The 10,457-nt window shown below is 47.3% G+C and overlaps 2 long non-coding RNA genes across 2 annotated transcripts; one reads left to right on the top strand and one right to left on the bottom strand.

Annotated features, from left to right (window-relative positions):
• Nucleotides 1–1,451: 1,451 nt before the first annotated feature.
• Nucleotides 1,452–4,804, bottom strand: LOC145430861 (uncharacterized). The gene is made up of 2 exons (XR_013911179.1): nucleotides 4,728–4,804; nucleotides 1,452–1,555 (listed from the first exon to the last, which is right to left on the bottom strand). It is a non-coding gene; the product is annotated as an uncharacterized LOC145430861 (long non-coding RNA).
• Nucleotides 4,805–7,780: 2,976 nt separating this feature from the next.
• Nucleotides 7,781–8,250, top strand: LOC113032828 (uncharacterized). Its single transcript, XR_003273939.2, has 2 exons — nucleotides 7,781–7,918; nucleotides 8,001–8,250. It is a non-coding gene; the product is annotated as an uncharacterized LOC113032828 (long non-coding RNA).
• The last annotated feature ends 2,207 nt before the right edge of the window (nucleotides 8,251–10,457 follow it).

Genomic DNA, 10,457 nt, shown 5'->3' with positions numbered 1-10,457 from the left:
CCATACCTGCTTCATACGATCATCACTAGCACTAAATGTCCCTCCACCTCCCGACTTACTGCTGTGTAGTAGATACAGGGTCAGTGCTAAGTTTGTTATGTTATTACATCAGCTCATCTATGACTGCATTCTCCAGCCTACCTCACTCACCTTTGGCCTTCTAGTCTGCCTGCCGGACCTCAGCCAATCGCACCACACTCCCAATCTACAGTCCTCTACCTGCTCGGCTATCTGCAACGCCAGGCCTTCAACCATCCACTCCATCTCCACTCCAGCAGCTATTTGAAGTCAGTGCCAGCCTGGGCTAAATTCCTGCTTGTGGGTCACTAAAATGTCTCTGACCTTAACAGAATTAGGGGAGATGGGAGTAAAGGAAGTGAAAGGTGCAAATGAGCCTGTTGAACTTCAGCATGTGCATTTGTGGTTTGCAGGGTTCAGTTACACTAAAATCAATTTCACTGCTATTTTAAAAACTGCCAGCAGGTGTTCATGTTTCTCAGCAGACGATGACTAATCCACGAGGGTTTTTTCTACCAATCCCTCAACTGTAGCTGAGAATCACCTCTTTTTATGTTTGAATTTGAGAGACAGTGACTGAAATGAGTCTGCTGATCTTGTAGTCTTCACATTTCTTTTGCTGCACGTATGCGCTTCGCTTGTGATTTTGATGATCCTCCTTCATTTCATTTCATTGAAATATCCAAATCCACTCAACAGATTATTTCTCAAATTCACTGAATGACTTGCTCCCGTGAGGAGGAGCACACTTTATATTGTGCATTTCATTAGGTTTTATGAGAGCTATAAAGTTATCTGACTACACTTATCCTCATCCTCGTCATGCGTTTCCCCTTCCGTTGTTCAGATTCATGGTTTTAATTTTATCTGAAATTTTATTAACTCTAAAATTCCCTCTAAGTGTCATAATCAGTGAGGCGGGCCGTGCTTACACAGAACTCAAGAGATCAGATCTTTGTCAAGGGACAAATCCATAGTCTTTATTTACAAGGTCCATAGAAGGGGAAAGTCCATTAATGAGCTCAGCGCTCAAATCACATGAACAGGACCAGCATGTTCTGTAAAGAAGAGAAGAACAGGTAAGTGATCAGTGAGGCAGGCCACAGGCTGATTGGAGCTGGTCTCACTAACGTGGTTACTTAAACACTCAGGTGAAGACTGAAGGTTCTCCCTAACAGTAGTGGGCGGCTGATCAGCGGATGGCAAACAGTTGCAGTGCAGGTTGGGAATCCTAGAAGGATTTTGCCCCTGAAAGGTAAGGAGTGGTTGGGAGCACACGCACATGCTTTAACATGCTCGCACCTTTCTGAAACAAGAACTTCAGATGGTTATGTCAACATGCTGTCTATCAAATTTGTGATAACACCTTTTGTTTCAGTTTCAGTTTACAGTAACACTTTGGAATTCATCCGATATAACATCAGTTCAATTCAATTCAATTCTTTATTTATTTGTCACATGTAGTTATAGCTGGTACAACATACAGTGAAATGTTTTTTCTGGCTAAAAAAGTACTCCCCCCGACTGTGCAAACATGCTAAAAAGGATTTTACATAAGCTAAGAAAAAAAGGAAAAGAAACAAAAGTTAAAAGTAAAAAAATATATAAAAAAACAGTGTAAAAGTCCATATGTTTGTGCTTATAAATATATATCCATGACGTGCAAGATATTGCACTGTAATGATTTGAATGAGAAGACTATAAAAATATACATATTTACATAGTACAGATGTATATAATAAGGTACGGATAAGGTTCAGAGAAGAAAGATAAAGTGCAAATTATGTACTGTGTGTGAGATTGTCCATCATGTTGTCCGGTTTGTGTTTTGGTTGAGGAGTCTCACAGTTTGTGGGTAAAAACTCCTCCTGAACCTTTCTGTTCTTGTTTTCAGGCTACAGAGGCGCTTCCCTGACCTCAGTGGCCTGAACAGTTTGTGGGCGGGATGGCTAGAATCCCTAATGATCCTGATGGCCCTGGATCTGCACCTTTCAGCATAGATGTCCTGCAGTGCTGGTAGAGATGTTCCCATAGTGCGTTCAGCTGTGCGCACAACCCTCTGCAGGGCTTTCTGTTGCTGTACTGTGCAGTTCCCGTACCACACCATGATGTTGTTGCACAGGATGCTCTCAATGACACCAGTGTAGAATCTCCTCTGTATATTCTTGGAGATCTTAAACCTCTTTAGACGCCTCAGGTGATAGAGGCGCTGTCTGCCTTTACTAATGAGGAAGTCCGTGTGTGTACTCCAAGTGAGGTCCTTGTTGATGTGGACACCGAGGTATTTGAAGTTGGAGACTCTCTCCACAGGGGTTCCATAGATCTGAATTGGGGTGTGAGTTTTCTCACCTCTCTGTTTTCTGAAGTCAATCACCATCTCCTTTGTTTTACTGATGTTCATGGAGAGGTGATTTGCCTCACACCACTTTGCTAGTCCATCCACCTCACTCTGGTAGGCCGTCTCGTCGTTCCCAGAGATGAGTCCCACCACCACTGTGTCGTCAGCAAACTTCACAATGGAATTAGTGGGGTGTCTGGCCGTGCAGTCCGCGGTGTAGAGGGAGTAGAGAAGGGGGCTCAGTACACATCCCTGGGGGGCCCCTATGTTCAATGAGAGTGTATGGGAGTACACATCCCCTATTCTCACTGACTGTGGTCTCGTGGTCAGGAAGCTATAAATCCACCTGCACAAAGATGTACTGAATCCCAGATCTTGGAGCTTACCCGAGAGGGTGTGGGGAACTATGGTGTTGAATGCTGAGCTGTAATCTATAAACAGCATTCTCACATAGTTCCCACATCCCTCATCTAGATGGCTCAGTGTGGTATGCAGGACCTGTGCTACAGCATCTCCGGTAGATCTGTTTGTCCGGTATGCAAACTGCAGTGAGTCGAAGTCGGGAGGAAGGAGGGAACTGATGAAGGGTTTCATGAGCCTCTCAAAACACTTCATCACTACAGATGTTAGGGCTACTGGGCGATAATCATTTAGGCTGGCTGGGCGGGTGTTCTTCGGGATCGGAACAATCACTGATGTTTTAAAGCAGGTGGGGACTACCTGCTGAGCCAGAGAGGCATTGAAGAGGCTAGTGAAAACTGTGGTCAGCTGATCTGCACATACTCTTAGCACACGTCCCGGTATGCTATCTGGTCCCGCTGCCTTCCTGCAGTTTGTTGCCCTCAGAGCTCTCCTCACATCATGCTCAGAGAGTATCAATGGTGCTGGTTCAGCAGCGGGGGCAGGTGCGGAGCTCTGAATTGCTGCCACAGCAGGCACCTCGAAACGCGCAAAAAAGGCATTGAGGTCGTCAGCTAATTCTGGTTTCATACATCTCACAGTGCTGGGTTTATAATCTGTGATTTTTCGTAGCCCGTCCCATATACGTCGGGAGTCACCGTGTTGGAAATGCGACTCCACATTGTCCTTATAGCGCCTCTTAGCCGCTTTCACAGTCTTCCTTAAACCATAAGAAGCTGCTTTGTAGCTGGTCATATCACCCGATGTGAGCCCATTTTTATAGGCAGTGGTCCGTGCTTTGAGAGCTCTCCTGACAGTAGAGTCAACCCAAGGTTTTTGGTTGGGAAAAATCCGGATTGTAGCCGAGGGGATGATGGTATCCACTAGCATTCCAATGAAGCTAATCGCTGTGTCCGCGAACTCGTCAATGTTTACGGAAGTATCCTGGAATACATCCCAGTCTACGTCACCGAGTGCGTCCTGCAGCGTCGCCTCTGATTGGACAGTCCAGCGTCTGACCTTTCGCGTCACCGGGGCTTCCTGATGAAGCCTTTGTTTATATTCCGGTGCGAGTAAGATGGCGGCGTGGTCTGATTTCCCAAAAGCCGGTAGAGAGATGGCTTTGTAGCCGCCTTTAAAAGAACTGTAACAGTGGTCCAGCGTGTTGTTGCCTCTGGTGGGACAGGTGACATGCTGGTGAAAGTTAGGCATGACCTGTTTTAATTTAGCCCTATTAAAATCCCCCGCCACGATGAGGGCGGCGTCTGGATGTTTAGCCTGATGGCCGCTCAACACATCATGGAGGTCCGATAGCGCCTTGTTGTTGTCCGCTTGTGGCGGGATGTAAATCGCAGAGATGATCACAGCAGTGAACTCCCTGGGGAGATAGAATGGCCGACAGAGAATGGTGAGAAGCTCCAGGTGGGGTGAGCATGACCGGGACAGGACCGTGATATTCCAAGGGTTACACCATCTGTTATTGACCATAAAGCAAACCCCTCCACCCCGCAATTTACCGGACTCCGCGGTTCTATCCGTGCGGAAAACAGAGAATGATTCCGCCGGGGTTATCGCGTGGTCCGGCACAGAGCTGGTCAGCCAGGTTTCAGTCAGGCAGAAGATGTTGCAGTCCCTGATGTCTCGCTGGTACCTGGTTCTCGCCCTAATATCGTCCAGCTTGTTCTCAAGTGACTGGACGTTGGCTAGCAATATGCTAGGCAATGGAGGACGGTGTGCTCTGGTACGCAGCCTGTTCCGGACCCCTGCTCTTCGTCCCCTGTGTTGCCGTCTCCTTTGACTCCGGCGACCTCTGGGGTCATTGTTCTCATCACGGAGGATCTCTTTCGGCCACGACGTTGTATCAAGCACCGTAGCAGAGGTAAGTGGGAAGTATTGTCCTATGTCCAGTAGTGTGCCAAGGTCATATTGAGTCAGACCTTGTGCAGCACGAGCAAAAAGACCAATGAAAAACATAGATAGAGCAAAATAAAAGCACAGTCGTCGCGGAGCTACCAGGACGGCAGCCGAACTCAACGGCGCCATCATCTTCTCATGATTGAATTAGAAATGACTTTTTAAACATGTGCACAAAGTTTTGTACAACATTTCCAGAAAATGTGTTTCATTGTTTAATGGACACAGCCCAAAATAATCACTCAGAACTCATATCTGGAAGTGGATAGAACATCCATTAAATGGGAAAGCTTCACAGTGCTACAGTTACATTTGGTTACACAGTGGTTGGGGACTGTAGCTCAAACAAAATCACTGCAGCTGTGTTCAGTGAACTTAGAGTGTCTTCACCTTTCAAAAGCTTGCTTTAAAGATGGGGACCAGGTAACTTCAACCAGCAGCTTTAGTGACGGCAGTAAAACTGTTGAAGTCAGTCTGCTGTTAGTTTAATTAAATGGGATAAAGTTGGCAGTTGCATGTAAACTAGTTGCGATAATAGAAACTCCTCCAGAAATTGTGACATAATTGCTGCAGAATGGTGAGAGGAAAAATAAAATAGGCACTCTGCAGCATTGCTTTTTCATATGAATATAACTAGAATAGGATAGTTGGGAACCAGATGAGTCAATGCCCTGATTGCAAAGAGACACTTTACAGAAGAGGAACGGGCTGACTTAGAATGATTGCAAAATATTAAACCAATTATATAAAAATTATTTGCAGCCCTTTGCCAATCTATCTGAGAGTGATTGCAGTTGATCTAAGTAAAATCCCGGCTGTTTGGAGACAGGTTGACTCCAACCAGAGGAACTATACCATTAAGAGTCACCTGAGACATTGAAACAAGCTGAAAACACTGAAACTCTTCAATGTCATCAATCAAGAGCAGAAACTTGAAAAAGGAAGAGACACAGAGACGTAATCAAACCGGGAACTAAGGATTACAACAACAAATTAAAGCTGCAAGCAGCTTAAATTTTATGAGGGCCCTCGCACCCCCCGCGCATCGAGCCACGCCCAACACCTACAACCAGCACGTCCAATCTGATGTCACATTGATGGAATTTATGCATTTAACCACCAGCTAACATTTCATCTCATTCAATCATGATTATAGTCGTCCCACTAGGTGGCGCTCTAACCATTACTGACAAATGGCATAACAAACATTTCCGAGCTCGAGTCTCGTCACGCCTATGACCTTTGGGAGAGATTGAACATTGTTTTTTTGAGTGACAGCAGATTACTGCTTTTTGGCGAGTGATTGAAACTCTACGAGCCGCCATGACCACCCCGTTTCCCTGATTGTAAAAACCTTCGCAATTTAACATCACAAAGGTCTTTAGATGCCACGCACTGCAGATCGGTCCAATCTGACGAAATCCCTTGGAGGAGTTAGTCAAAGAACGGTGCCTGAAAAGAGGGGAAAATGTCGTCAAAATTGCACATTAATTTTAAAATGGCTGACTTCCTGTTGGATTTGGGATATTGCTCCAAGAGACTTTTTTGTACATCTTGATATCTCCTATAAGCTTACCAGGTTTCAGACTCATACATAAAACACAGAGCAGGGGCTGATGTTTTGAAATTTTGTAGGGGTCGCTGTGGAGCCATTTTGGGATATAGGGCTTTGGAGTTGACATCACGCCGCAATGCATTATGGGAGCGCAGCGCCATTTTCGGGGTCTACGAATCAAACCAAACACACTGTGTTGGAACGACAACTACAAGAAAGATGCTTAAAAGCAGCTCAAAAGAGAATGAACTGTATAGAGACCGATTTCATTCAGAGGCGAAGCAGCGGTACTTGCAGAAAATAGCGTGCAATGGAAATGTGGACCAGTATGAAATAGGGCCGTGGAGTAGAAACCCTGAAGACCAACCGCTACTGACGTAGCCTGACATATTTTCGTACCTTATCTGTGGAATCAGCGCAAACAAGTCGTCATTCAAGCAAAGGTAAGTCAGCTCGAGTACTGCGAGTGAAATGCGTTTAATTTCCTTGCAAACATTCAGATTAGTGCAGCATAAATTCATTCATGAGGGGAAATTACAGTGAGAACATGTGGAGGCTGTTAGGTGGATAACATAGCGAGTTCAGTGCATTGATGTGACATTCTCCTGAAGGATTGTTATTCTTTATGGTTAAAGAAATTGCACTTTATTCATATTTATTATAAATAATCCTAATTAAACATCTTGCTTCCATGTTTGTATCTTGTGTCACTAAAAATACAATTTATTTTAATTTTATATATTGATCAATGACCTGCAGAATCTCCTTATCATATTAAGGGATTCATAATTGTCACTTTATGCTTTCTCCATCTCTAAAGTGATTACCGGTACATACTTTAGGTTCATTTTCTGCAGGCAGATTAACACTATAACATGCAGCGTTCTATAGATGGACACATAAAGAAATGAAAAATTACATGTATGTGCTAACTTTCTAAACACTTTGTTACATTTATGATAAAGTAGATAAAACACATTTACGTCGGCCTTGGCTCATAGTTCTTGTCTTTAAATGAACTTTGTCTGTGTGTGTTTCAGGTCCTGCACTCTCAAAGACTGAATGAACCAGCATTGCAGCCATGGGTCACCGTGAGCATCGCAGGGAAGGTTGAAGCCGCCCACTGCACCTGTAAGGCCGGAGTCGCAGAGACCTGCAGCCATGTCGCTGCTCTTCTGTTTAATGTAGAAGCAACAGTGTTGATCCGTGGCACAAGGACTGTTACAGATGAACCTGCATACTGGGTTTTGCTGGGTAATATGACCAAGATACAGCCAGAGGTTGGCCATAAGATAGACTTCTCCTCTTCAGCTGCCCAAAAAAAGGCTCTTGATCAAAACCTAAACAGACCATCTGTAGTGACAGGTAAAAGGAGCCATCCTCAAAACAGAAAAATCCCACCTGCTACTTTGGAGGAGTTGTCACTGCTATTGGATACTTTGCTGGAACACAGTAAATGTCAGGGTCCCTGTGCCTACCCGGTCGGCTCAGTACGGCTACATATGTTTTGTATTCCTTTTTTATTTTTTCCCTGCTCTCTCCTCTCCCCTCTTTCCCTCCTCCCTCTGCCTGGGCGGAGCTTACCTGCGGGCTCCTGCCCTTGGCCCACGCACCTGTGGCTCATTACGAGTGATCCAGCTCCTTCATAAGACGGCAGCCCTGTGTTTCTCGTCGCTGGACCGTTGCCGACTCTCGTTAGTGTTAACCCCAGCTCAGTTCGTTCTCGTGTTTCCCTAGCGATCTTCTTACAGTAACCTTTTGCTTCTCTGTGAATAGATTTCCCTGGACCTACCCCTGTGTTACCTGAGCGATCAAGTGTGTGAGGATTGGAGCGAGCTTTTGTGTTTCTTGTGGAGTGTGAAGAGGAGCGTGGAGCGTGGATGGAGTGAGGACTTTGGAGCGTGTGTGGACTGCAAGTGTCTTTCCCCCCCCCTGTTCGTGTGTGGATTCCTGGAACCCGTCTTTTCCCCACTGTGTAAATAGATCACCTGGTGCTTCTGTAAATAAAAACCTTTATTGTTCCCTACTCAGAGCCTGCGCGTGAGTCCGTTCAGTCCCGTTGTGACAGAACGGTCCAGCCACGATGGACTCAGCAGGCTCGGCGTCACCCGCCCCAGCCCCGGTCTCGTTGGATGAGCTGTTGCAGCGACACGAGCATATGTTGATGCGGCTCAGTGAAGACGTTGCCGCTTTGTCCCTGGCTCTCGCCCAGCGGACCCCGTTGACTGACTCTCCGCCCCCGCCAGCCCCTCCGGCAGACGAACCCATCCCGGGCGCGAGCGCGTCTCAGCCCGCGAGCGCGTCTCAGCCCGCAAGCGCGGCCCAAACTACACCTGTGGTCGTCGGGCAGCAGCCTCCCTCTCCTGAACTGTTTCATGGTGAGTTGGATAAGTGTGCAGGATTTCTCACACAACTCACTTATTTTTTTCGTCAGCAAATTCACTGGTACCCGGGCGATGGAGATAAGATTTCCTTCTTTGTGCAACTGTTACGTGATCGCGCTCTACAGTGGGCCCAGGCAGTGCTACGATCCCACCCCGACATCTCCTACCCCGAGTTTTTGTCTAAGTTTAAGTGCGTTTTTGACAAAGGATCCGAGGCTGCCGCCGCCGCTCAACGCCTGTTAAATCTTAAACAAGGTAGACGCAGGATGTCGGATTATTCTGTCGATTTCTGGGTTTTGGCTGAGCAAACGGGGTGGGGGCAGGAGGCGCTAAAGAGTGCCTTGCTTAATAACATCTGTGATGAATTAAAAGGCGAACTAATAATGCATGACCTGCCTGCCTCTCTTGACTCTCTAATGACTCTGTGCATTAAGTTAGATGATCGCCTTCAGGCTCGCAGAAACCTCCGGGGGCGGGCCTTTCAGGAGCCACGGGCGCTCTTGGGCCCACCAGCGGGGGAATGGAGGGCCCAACCCAGTGCTGCCCACAGTGGCGAGCTAAGCGAGGAAGGCGAGCAGCCCATGCAGCTGGGTCGCTCACGGCTAACACCCGCGGAACGTCAGCAACGCATGGTCTCTGGTGAGTGCCTGTACTGCGGCCGTAAGGGCCACTTCATTGCCACCTGTCCATCTCGACCAAAAGGGGGCGCCCGCCCGTAGTTAAGGGAGTACTGGTGGGCGACCTATCTAGTAAAAGCTCCCTTCCACGCTTAACGTTACCGGCCAAGTTAACAGTTCACACAAAAACCCATTCTGTGATGGCGTTAATTGACTCTGGCGCGGAACAGAGCTTTATCGATTCAGCCCTCGCGGAAAAATTAGGGGTTGGGTCTGACCTTCTACCTCATCGTTTACATGTCACCGCCTTATCTGGGCAGCGGCTGCCTGATATAACCCATGTCTCAGAGCCCGTGTCACTCACACTCTCCGGCAACCACACCGAGGTTCTAAGCCTATTCGTGTTTAAAGCTCCTCAAACACCGCTTGTCTTAGGTCACCCCTGGTTGCGACAGCATAACCCTCATATCGATTGGAAATCTGAATGCGTGGTAGGCTGGGGAGTGGATTGTCATATGAACTGCCTCCGGGCTGCAACTCCGCCCTCCGCGTCTCCTCCAAATAACCTGTCTGAGCCTCCGGATCTCACCTCTGTTCCACCTGTGTATCACGACTTGGCTGAAGTTTTTCGTAAAGACCTTGCACAATCGTTACCACCTCATCGGCCGTATGACTGCGCCATTGATCTTCTCCCAGGCACCACACTCCCCACCTGTCGCCTTTATAGTCTCTCCCAACCTGAGAGAGCGTCTATGGAGAAATACATCACGGACTCACTGGCAGCAGGCATAATCCGGCCGTCCTCTTCCCCTGTGGCAGCCGGCTTCTTCTTTGTAGAAAAGAAGGACAAGTCCCTCCGGCCTTGCATTGATTACCGCGGCCTTAATAACATTACGGTTAAGAACAAATACCCCCTACCGCTCCTTTCCTCGGCTTTTGAACTTCTGCACGAGACAACGATCTTCAGTAAATTAGACCTCCGCAATGCCTACCATCTAGTTCGGATCAGGGAGGGCGACGAATGGAAAACAGCTTTTAACACCCATCTGGGGCATTTTGAGTACCTGGTGATGCCCTTTGGGCTGACTAACGCCCCAGCAGTTTTCCAGGCCCTCGTGAATGACGTCCTCCGGGACTTTATCAATCGGTGCGCATTTGTCTACTTGGATGATATCCTTATCTTCTCTAAAACAGTGGCAGAGCACGAGACACACGTCAGACAGATTCTGCAG

This window comes from Astatotilapia calliptera, chromosome 2 (genome assembly GCF_964374335.1).
Source record: "Astatotilapia calliptera chromosome 2, fAstCal68.1, whole genome shotgun sequence".
In the NCBI taxonomy this organism is placed as follows: domain Eukaryota; kingdom Metazoa; phylum Chordata; class Actinopteri; order Cichliformes; family Cichlidae; genus Astatotilapia; species Astatotilapia calliptera.
This window is presented reverse-complemented; position numbering and strand designations above follow the sequence as displayed.